Source organism: Mesocricetus auratus, unplaced genomic scaffold (assembly GCF_017639785.1).
Source record: "Mesocricetus auratus isolate SY011 unplaced genomic scaffold, BCM_Maur_2.0 Super-Scaffold_100042, whole genome shotgun sequence".
NCBI lineage: Eukaryota > Metazoa > Chordata > Mammalia > Rodentia > Cricetidae > Mesocricetus > Mesocricetus auratus.
The window spans coordinates 3316287-3325806 of NW_024429219.1; the positions used below are offsets into that span (position 1 = coordinate 3316287).

Consider the following 9520-nt stretch of genomic DNA (forward strand, 5'->3'; position numbering starts at 1 on the left):
CCCCCAGAGTGGGGTACACCCATGTCCAGGCAGCGAGATGTCTCTGTCAATTCTAGTATTTATATATTATCCTTCTGTGGTCTTTGATAGAATTGAAGTCAGATAGTTATAATCATAGTTTTCCTTAGTTATGATAAAAGGTAAGTTACATATAAGACTTTAGACTCACAAAGATAGGATAGATGATACTTTCTTTAAATCTTACTAAATGTTAATGAAAAAATATTGTAACTATGTTCTTACTTGATAACTGTTCTGTTATATATAATTTGACTATGTTAAAGTTAAGACCTTTCTTTTTGTTTAGACAGAAAAGAGGAGATGATGGGAGATGTCATTCTGAAAGCTGTCTCTTATTGGTTGTTGAATAAAGCACTGTTGGCCAATAGGGAAGCAAGATAGGTGGGACTAGGAGTCGAGGAGGATTCTGGGAAAGAGAGACACAGGGAGTCATCATGCAGCCACCATAGAAGTAGGAGGTCCGGACCCTTTCTCCAGTAAGAGAAATACTTAGATTAACAATTATGGGATTAAATACTTAAATCAGAGATATCCAGTAAGAAACAAGCAAATGGCCAACAGCTTTATAATTAATATAGGCCCCTGTGTGTTCATTTGGAACTGATGCGGCTCTGGCACCAGGCTGGCGGGAAGGCTGCAGTCTACACACCCACAAGGATGCAGACACCCAGGCAGCCGCGGACACCAGTCCTCAGTCACCGGGTCACACCAGAGATACCAGGATGTAATGTGTGAAAAACCCACATTAAAAAGTAAAGCAGCAGAAGGAAAAACTGTGTTGATGGAGTATAACAGTCCAGAGCGCCTGACAGGCCCTCCTCGCAGAGCACCTGGGAATACTGTCCCCCTTACAGCAAACACCGCTGAACAGAAAGCAGAGCTCACAGCAGAAAACAAAGGCATCTTGGAGAGTGAGGGTGACCTCAGGTGAGTGTCAACACAGGGCATGGGCTATGGGTGAAGGCGAGACCTTGACCTCCAAGAGTGGAGTTCAAGCCTGATGTGTCTGATGAGCCAGGACTGCAACTTCAGTGAAGCAGAAGGTAAAAAAAAAATCTACCTCCCAGCAAGGAGGCCATGCTGGCTGGTATTATGTCAACCTGGAACTATTTAGAATCATCTGAGAGGAGGGAACCCCAACTGAGAAGATGCCTCCATGAGATCAGGCTGCAGGCAAGCCCGTGGGAGCATTTTCTTAATTAGTGATTGATGGGAGAGGGCCCAGCCCACCACGGGTGGTACCATCCCTAGGCTCCTGGTCCCGGGTTCTATATGAAAGCAGGCTGAGTAAGCCAGTAAGTAGCACCCCTCTGTGGCCTCCAGGTTACTGCACTGTTTGAGTTCCTGTCCCGGCTTTCTCCAGATTTTCTCAAAGCCATAAAGGTAGCTACTGCACCCCTGATACCCTTCAGGGTCTTCAGAAAGGCTGGAAGGTCATACCGTCGATTCCAGTTCACAGCTCCCCCGCTCACCACAGACTTGCACGGGTCACTCTTAATCACTTTCATCGTGAAGGGTCTTCTCACACATGCTTCCTGCCTGATAATGACCTTCTGTCTCCTGGAGGGGGCAGAACCCTGGGACTAAGGCTTTCCAGGGATACTTCCTGTTAGGATCTGTTTTCATGGACCCTTGGCTCCAGGTTCCCATTCCTTCAAAGATAGGAACCAACAGTGGCTCCCTTCCCTCCCCACCAGAAACTTCCATGGTAGCAGAAACAATTAGTAGTTTCTTCCATTATCTATCTAGAAAGGTCTTTACATGTGCGCCTTTTAATTAAAAAATTATTTGTATTTATGAATATGTGTGTATGTGCATATGAGTGCAGATGCCCTCAGAGGCCAGAAGAGGGCAGCAGATCCCGTGGTGATGAAGTTATAGGTGTCTGTGAGAATCCCATCATGGGTGCTTGGGAACCAAACTCGGGTCTTCTGCAAAAGCAGTGCGCATGCTTACCCATAGAGCCAACTCTTCAGCCCCTTCACCCCAGACATTTTTTAAGGGGTATTGTATCTAAATCATGACAGGCTCGCCATTTGTAGCAGAGTGGGGACTTGGGCCCTGCAGTCTCCGCACCCAGAGTCCACGGTGTCAGTATCTCTGCCATGACACAAGCAGCCTGAGTGGCATGCATAGCTTCAAGCAAACATCCTGCAGATTCTCAGGCAAGGCCAGGGAAACCCATTTCCTTAGTGCCTCTCTCTTGGTTGGGGTTATTGCTGTGACAAAACACCATGACCAAAACAACTTGGAGAGGAGAGGGCTTATTTAGCTTCTGGTTCCTGAGGGAGAACCTGTAATGCCAGAGAGGCATGGCAGCAGGAGCAGGAAGGTGGCTGATCACATCCTACACGCAGGAAGAGAGAGAGAGAGAGCAGGAAGTAGGGTGACAGTGTAAAACTTCAAAGCCTGCCCTCAGTGACATACTTCCCCCAGCAAGACCCCGCCTCTTAAAGATTCCACAACCTTGACAAACAGCGCCACCCACTGGGGACCAAGCGTTCGAATACTTGAGCCTGTTGGGGACAATTCTCATCCACCGCCGCCCCCACAGGCAGTTAAGGCCAGCAGAGGTCTTGCGTGGTCTTCCCCTGAGCTGTTTGTTGGAGGGAAGGAGGGGATGTCAGAAGGTATTCAATGGTGACCGACCTGAGCGAAGCCTAAAGCAGATCATGCGAAAACAAGAGCAGTGGCGTTGGCAAGCCGACTCAGTGGGTACAGCTGCTTGCTGCCGAGCCCGAGGGCCTGAGTTCAAACCCCAGGCACCACATGCTCCAAGGAGAGAAGCAGCCCCTACAGGTTGCCCTTCTGAGCTCCACGCACGCGTTGCGTTAAACCCCTCCCAGCAACTAAACAAGCAGGAAGAAAAGAGCCTTCCTCCCACCAGCACGCAGTACCGCCAATGAGCGGCTGTGAGCTGCGCACGTGGACGCCCGCTGCGTGCACCTGAGGCCCAACCCCGCAGAAAGGGAATCGACAGCGCAGTCACTTCTTTGTCTTCTCAACACCGTGGAAACAATCTGAGCTAGGACACTATTCCCCCACGCTCCTTTGTACAGGAATGTGGAGAGGGAACGCCCTCCGTGCCTCCATGGAGACCACGAAGAGCCGCACTGAAGGTCTCCAGGTGCCGTCAGCCTCACCCAGCCTCCACTCCAGGTCCAGCCTGAGTGGGTCCACCTGTGGTACTGTCCCGCCGCACAGCCCCGGTGTTGGATTCTTTCCCGCGCCCGCGTAAGCGCTGATTGCGTCTCAATCAGCTGGATCAACTGCAGCGCTATCTATGCAAACTAGCAGTTAAAGTGCCATAAATAACTCAATTGGCCACTTCACAGGAAGGTTATTTCCATCCCATACAAAAGGGCTTATGTAACTCCCATGCAGAGCTGGGAGGAAGCGCCATGCTCTCCTCTCTGGGTGGACTCCCTGTGTGTAGTCAGCTCTGAGACCTGGACGCAGCTCAGAGGACTCTGAAAGCCCATATCACGCCCCTCCCTCCAGTGTCCTTGCCTCCCTCCACGGGGACTCCACCAGCAACCGTCCGAGAGGAACACACAGACGTAAAACAGCCACCTTCCATCATCTCCCACGATCCTATTGGACCCTCAGTCCTCAGTGGTATCCGAGAGGGGGACTCACTGTGTGCTGCTATCAGCCATCTTTAGCAGGGCTGTGCCGGGACTGATTCCCGCACATCCAGTAGATGGTGCTAACCGTCATCTGGGGGCACAGGTAAACCCCCTTGTCTTCCTTGGGGGTAAGTCACTTCTTTGCATATGCTCCTGGCTTCCAGGAGGGCCAACACTGAGGCTGTAAGTCCCGATCATCCCTGAAAGTCTTGTCTTCTTACCTCTGGCTCATTCAGGTGGTCACAGCAGGGTGTCAGATCCAGGGGTTGGGGGTTGCAAGAGTTGCAGCCAGAGCAAGGTGTCCCACCGTTCGCCCAGCTCCATGAGCCCATGAGAGACAGTTGTTAAGTCCCAACATGGAGGCAAGAAACAGGCTAAGCTGGTCAGTGCCACTGCCGTCAGCATCCTCCCTTCTTCACCCTCTCACCTGTCTCAGCTCTCTCCAACGGGTGGAGACCACGCTACCTCTCTGCCCTCAGAACTAAGGGCCATTCGCTCTCGGGTTCCCTACTCACCAAACCACGAGGCGCCAATCCCAGCAGCCCTTGAGCTTTCCGGCTTCACTCATGAGCTCAGAGAAACCCTGCCTGCCCCCAGGAGCCAGGAACAAGCCCAGATGGCACCTGAGCAAAGTCCACTGTCATCCAAGGACTCCTCCGCGTGGGTCTCAGACACGCAGGGCTTCTCAGGTGACGGTGCCTGACTCCCCTGTAAATGACGGCTTTTGAGAAATGACCCAAAGCCAGCAGAGAGAGCACAGAGGCTTGGATGACGAGTCTGTATGAACCGGAGGGCACACAGAATCTGGAGACCTGGGACCAGGGACTCTAGGAGAGAAGACCAGGAAGGCCTGGGACATAATGTGGACCCCATCTCTGGGTGAGGCAGATGCTGGAACAGGCTCCTAAGACGGGGCAGTGGCTCTGAGCCCCAAAAGCTGTGGCTTTCCTGCTCAGTGGACGTCTAGGAAAAGCGGTTGCCTTGCAGGGTTCTGCAAACAGCTGCGTTCTTAACTCCAGAACACACTCAGAGTCCCAAATCACCACCGCGACAATCAGTCCCCGGTCCCTTCTCTGGTCTGCAGCCTCGGCTGCCGAATCCTGCAGGAACCCAAAGGTTCAAGCACTAGAAGCCTGAGCACCCAGGAAGTGGAACGAAAAGGTGACGGAGGCAGGGGCTAAGGGCAAAGGTGACAGTTCACGGGGTCACTAGGACGAGCAGCTTATGGGCCCTCAAAAGAAAAGGGTTCTAAAGAGTAAGGTTGGGCTCCGCCCTACTCCGGCTTCCGGCTTCTCCTCTCAGTCCTTTCCCACCTGTGACGTGATCCGCCACGAGGTCCCCACCAGAAGCAGAACTGAGGGTCACCCAGCCTCCCAGCCCCTGTGGATCCCAGGCTCCATCCGGCAGCCCCTGGACCCCTGCCTTCCCCGGGCATTGCCTTTGTCAGACACGCTGTGGTTCAGCCTTCCGTTCCCTCCCTCCCCGCATACTTAGCCTTCGTGTCTTCCCCACTCCCGGGATGTCCTTTCCAGGCTTCCCCTTTTCGATGGCAATGCCTCACTCTGGGTTTAAGGACCGTTTACTTAAGGATTGTCTTTGTCACTCTCCCTGCACGATTGGCCTTCCGGCCTGAAGTTATCAGCCAGGTTCCGGAGGCCGCCTCTCTCGGCCTTGCCTCCTTCAGGGCCTCCCAGGCCCAGGCCGTCAGCCTTCACTACCGGGCCTGGGAAGTGTCTGGGTGGAGGAAACCCCCAGACTGACTCTCAACCAGACATACTCGAAACCAAAGAGCCCCTCTTTCTACCGAGGCCAAAGGTGGGGGTGGGGAGGCAGCAGAGGCTGGTTTCTGAGGTCAGAATCGCTGCCAGGCTGAGTGGCTCTGGCTGGGCCAACGTTTGGGCTGCTTCCTCAGCCGTTGGAGGGAAGGCGTCCTCAAGGAGGCTCTGCTCTCTTTGGTTCTTTTCTACACACACACACACACACACACAGATACACACACAACACACACAGACACATACAGGCACACACACATATGTGGCCCTTCTCATGGGGCTCTGCCCTGAACTTCAGGGAGGGGGCAATGCTGGGGACTGGGAGGATAACAGTTCTAAGTGAGGGTGTGTAAAGGGAAGCCTTCCCGCCAGCCTGGTTCCAGAGCCGCATCAGTCCCAAATAAACACACAGGATGCTATATTAATTATGAAGCTGTTGGCCTTGCTTGTTTCTTACTGGCTATCTCTGACTTAAGTATTTACCCCATAATTGTTAATCTAAGTATTTCTCTTACCGGAGAAATTTCCGGGCTTCTTACCCCATGGCGTTACATCTTGACTTCCTGTGTTTCTCCTTCCCAGCTTCCCAGAGTCTTCTTGGACTCCTAGTCCCACCTATCTTGGTTTCCTATTGGTCAACAGTGCTTTATTGACATATACACAGGACTTCCCCCATCAAGGGTGTGAAGGGATTACTGCGTTCACAACCACACAGGCCACCTCTTCTTCCTCTTTCTTCTTCATCCCTAAACAGCTCCACATCCTCTTCAACATCACTCAAGGAGAGGCCCAGGTCCGGAGTGCCACCATGGGCTTCCCCGGCCACTGACACTGATGAGAATCCAACAGCAGTACCAACAGGAGCCCAGCTCACAAAGTCCTTCACTCGGCGAGCTCGCGTGTGAGCGCCAATGTGTTCGCCACAGCCACAGGTTATAGCTGGAGCCACACACAGAGAGAGATGCCCCCAACCGTAGCCACAGAGACCTGCCCGTGGGTCACTTCCCTGACTCTAGAGAGTTCTTGAGCCCCTGAACTGGCTCTAGAAGGTTCCCCATGGAACCCGAAGGTGGCTGAAAGACACTGACTTCTCCGGCAGGGCTTGGGAGCTGAGGTCTGGCTTTCAAGGAACTCCTTGGAGCAATGGTGGCCTGCTTCATCAGGACCATCTGAGCCCGGAGGCTGCAAGACCATCCTCCTGCTCTCGTCATCCCTTCCTGGGGCTCTCCTGTTCAAGTGCCTGCCAGAGGCTGCCTCCATCATCGTGACGGTGGATAGATACCACTTGTCAACTTGATGGATCTGGAACCGCCTAGAAGACGTACCTTCGGGCACAAATGTGAGGGAATTTCTGTATCACATTAAATGGGGTACAAAGACGCCCAAACTGTAGGTGGCACCATTCCATGGGCTGGGGTTCCAGACGAATAAAAGGAGAAAATGAACCAAGCACCAGCGACCCCCCCTCTCCAGCACCCATCTCTCTCTCTCTCCCTGCTTTCTGACTGCAGACGCAATGTGAGCATCAGCCTCTTGCCATGCCTCCTACCACGATGGACTGCACCGCACAGCTGTGAGTCAGAGTAGACCCTTCCTGGATAAACTCCCGTCTGCCAGGCATTTTGTCACAGCAATGACAGAGACAGCAAATACAATCATCCTGAGCTGTGTTGCATCCCCCAACTCTGCTCTCCAACTAGAACAAGACGTTGTAGATGCCTGGTCCTGAATTCTGGGAACTTTCCCTTTATCCGCTCTCTGTCTGCGAGTCCTGGAGGCCCTCCACAAGTGGCCACAGGGCCTCCACCTCCAGGAGAGCCTCAAGGCTCATCCCTTGCCCTTCTCCCTCTCTTCCTTATGTAACACTGGAGACAAGAGAGGAGATGAAGGCGTAGAACTCAGTGCCGTGAGCGCAATTGTGACGGCTCTCTCACAGCTGCCTTCTCACGTGAGAGCGTTCCGCCTTCTAGAAAGACAGCCAAGCCTTTCGACGATGGTCCAGGGTTTGTTCCCAGGAAGCACAAAGGGACTTTTGTCTTAGGAAAAGGCCGGTAAGCTCAGTTCACGTGTGGACGTGTGGGTTGGCACACTCTGTGAGCGGGGAGCGGGGAACAATGTCCCCATTCTAGCCGATGAGGGGGTGAAGGCTGGTGCCTCGCACAGATGAGGGCAGGGAGCTCCACCCTGACCCCCAGGCTGAGGATGTGCCATGAGCAGGGAGCTGAGTGTACTGGTCTTAGGTCTGCTCTTGGGTGGGCACACTCCAAGGTGACTGCGGTGGTTTCCTCTAACTCCTGTGCTGACCACCCCCCAAGCTTCCTGACACTGTCGTGACCATCACCTCAGACAGTCTACAGCAAAGAAGGAAGGTGTCACCTGACACACAGTGGCAGGAAAGGCCGACGGTGCATGATGGCAAGCTCACACACGCAGGGCGGCAAAAAGCATTCACCTTACGGCTGGAGAGGGAGGGGGGAACAAAAGCAAGAGAAGGGGCTGGGGGTCCCATGATCCCCTTACAGGCCAGGCCCCTATGGTCTGAAGCCCAGGCCAAACCTCCCACCAGATCACACATGTCAAGATAAAGGCCCTTCTCAGTCATGTCACGCCACGAGCCAAACCATCAGCAGACAGGCTTTGAGAGACAAAAACAAGAGGAGTGAGTCTGGTTACACTGGCTGGGAGAATTATGAATTGCGACAGCCTTGAGCCTTTCATCATGCCAAAGAAAATTCTTGATTTACTAATTAATTAATTAATCAGTTAATTAATTAATTAGTAGTGTAGGAGGTGGCATCTGGTCCCTCATCATGCAAGGCGAGTTTTACAATGTGCTGCCGGCCCAGTCTCACCTGCTGCAAAGTTTCTGTATACGTTTGTGCATTCATGTGTGTACAGGCACACACGTGTTCGGCTGTGTGTGTGTGCATGCGAACATTCACGCACGACTGACCAGAAGACCCAAGAGCTCCTGGTGTCCCCATCCCCCAGTGCTGGTGTCCCTCACATGCATTTCCACACTGCCTCTGTAGGGTGGGTGCCGGGGACTGAACTCTGGTACCCTGCTGGCAAGGCAAGTGCTATCTGCTCATTGCAGAGCTTTGCCCGGGCAATACTCTGCGGGGTGAGAACTGCTCGGCTCACCTGTCTCGGACCTCTGTAGCTTCCGCGTCTCCAGGTAGACTCCAGTTCTTGACCATGCCGTGGACCATGGACCTGAGACACTCAGCAGTCTGGGAAGATGCCGGTCGGTCTCCCTGTGATCAGTGTGAGAGGCCCTGTCTGCCTGAGTCTGAGAACAAACCCCTGCCCAGGGTAGATGCACCCTCATTAAGAACCCTCAAACACTCGGGGTTCAGCCTCTGCCTCTTCCCACCCCCAGAAAAAAAAACATGGAGGTCGGGAGACGTGGGGTCCTGGCTGCTCTTCCTCCCTCACCTGATAAATGAGGCAGGAGCCTTGAGGCAGCCAGAAGCCAGCAGCTCCTTGAAAACTCCACCCTCCTCCCTCTGGGGGGGCCTTAATGACACGTGTGCCTCCAGCAGACACCCCCTTGGCCCACCTGAGGTCTCCACTCAAGTCCTGTGCACATTTATCTTGTTTCTGTTTGCACCCAGGCTCCTTCCCCCTTGAAGCCTCCAGTCTCGAAGCAATGGTATCTTTGGAGGAGGTGCCCGGGTGGAAAGTGCCCGGGTGGGATGCAGAACTTGACAGGGAATAGCTCTTCTGTTCGAAGCAATGGTTTGGTTTTCGTTTGATATGAGAGCATGATCTTCGCTGGGGTAGGAGGATTCAGACTCTAATTTCATTGGCTGAGGGGGTCAAGATTATCAGAAGTAGACGTTAGTGGCAAAGGTTCAGGTGAGTGAGGGTAGATTCACAGACCTCACCTGAGGGTAGATTCACAGACCTCACCTGAGGGTAGATTCACAGACCTCATCTGACAGCTGAGGGAATGCTGGGGTGGGGTAGGCAGGTGGAGCCTGAGCTCCTCTCTGTACCCTTAGCTACTTGGTTGCCTACAGGACACGGCTGCTTCTGCAGAGCAATGTGGCCTAGCAGGGGCCTTAATGCTGACACGAGGGTGAGCTGTGAGAC

The 9520-nt window shown here is 53.3% G+C and overlaps 1 long non-coding RNA gene across 1 annotated transcript; it reads right to left on the minus strand.

The window, feature by feature from the left end:
- Positions 1–1829: 1829 nt before the first annotated feature.
- LOC121135800 lies at positions 1830–9225 on the minus strand. The gene is made up of 3 exons (XR_005872918.1): positions 8985–9225; positions 8567–8679; positions 1830–2368 (listed from the first exon to the last, which is right to left on the minus strand). It is a non-coding gene; the product is annotated as an uncharacterized LOC121135800 (long non-coding RNA).
- Between the last annotated feature and the right edge of the window lie 295 nt (positions 9226–9520).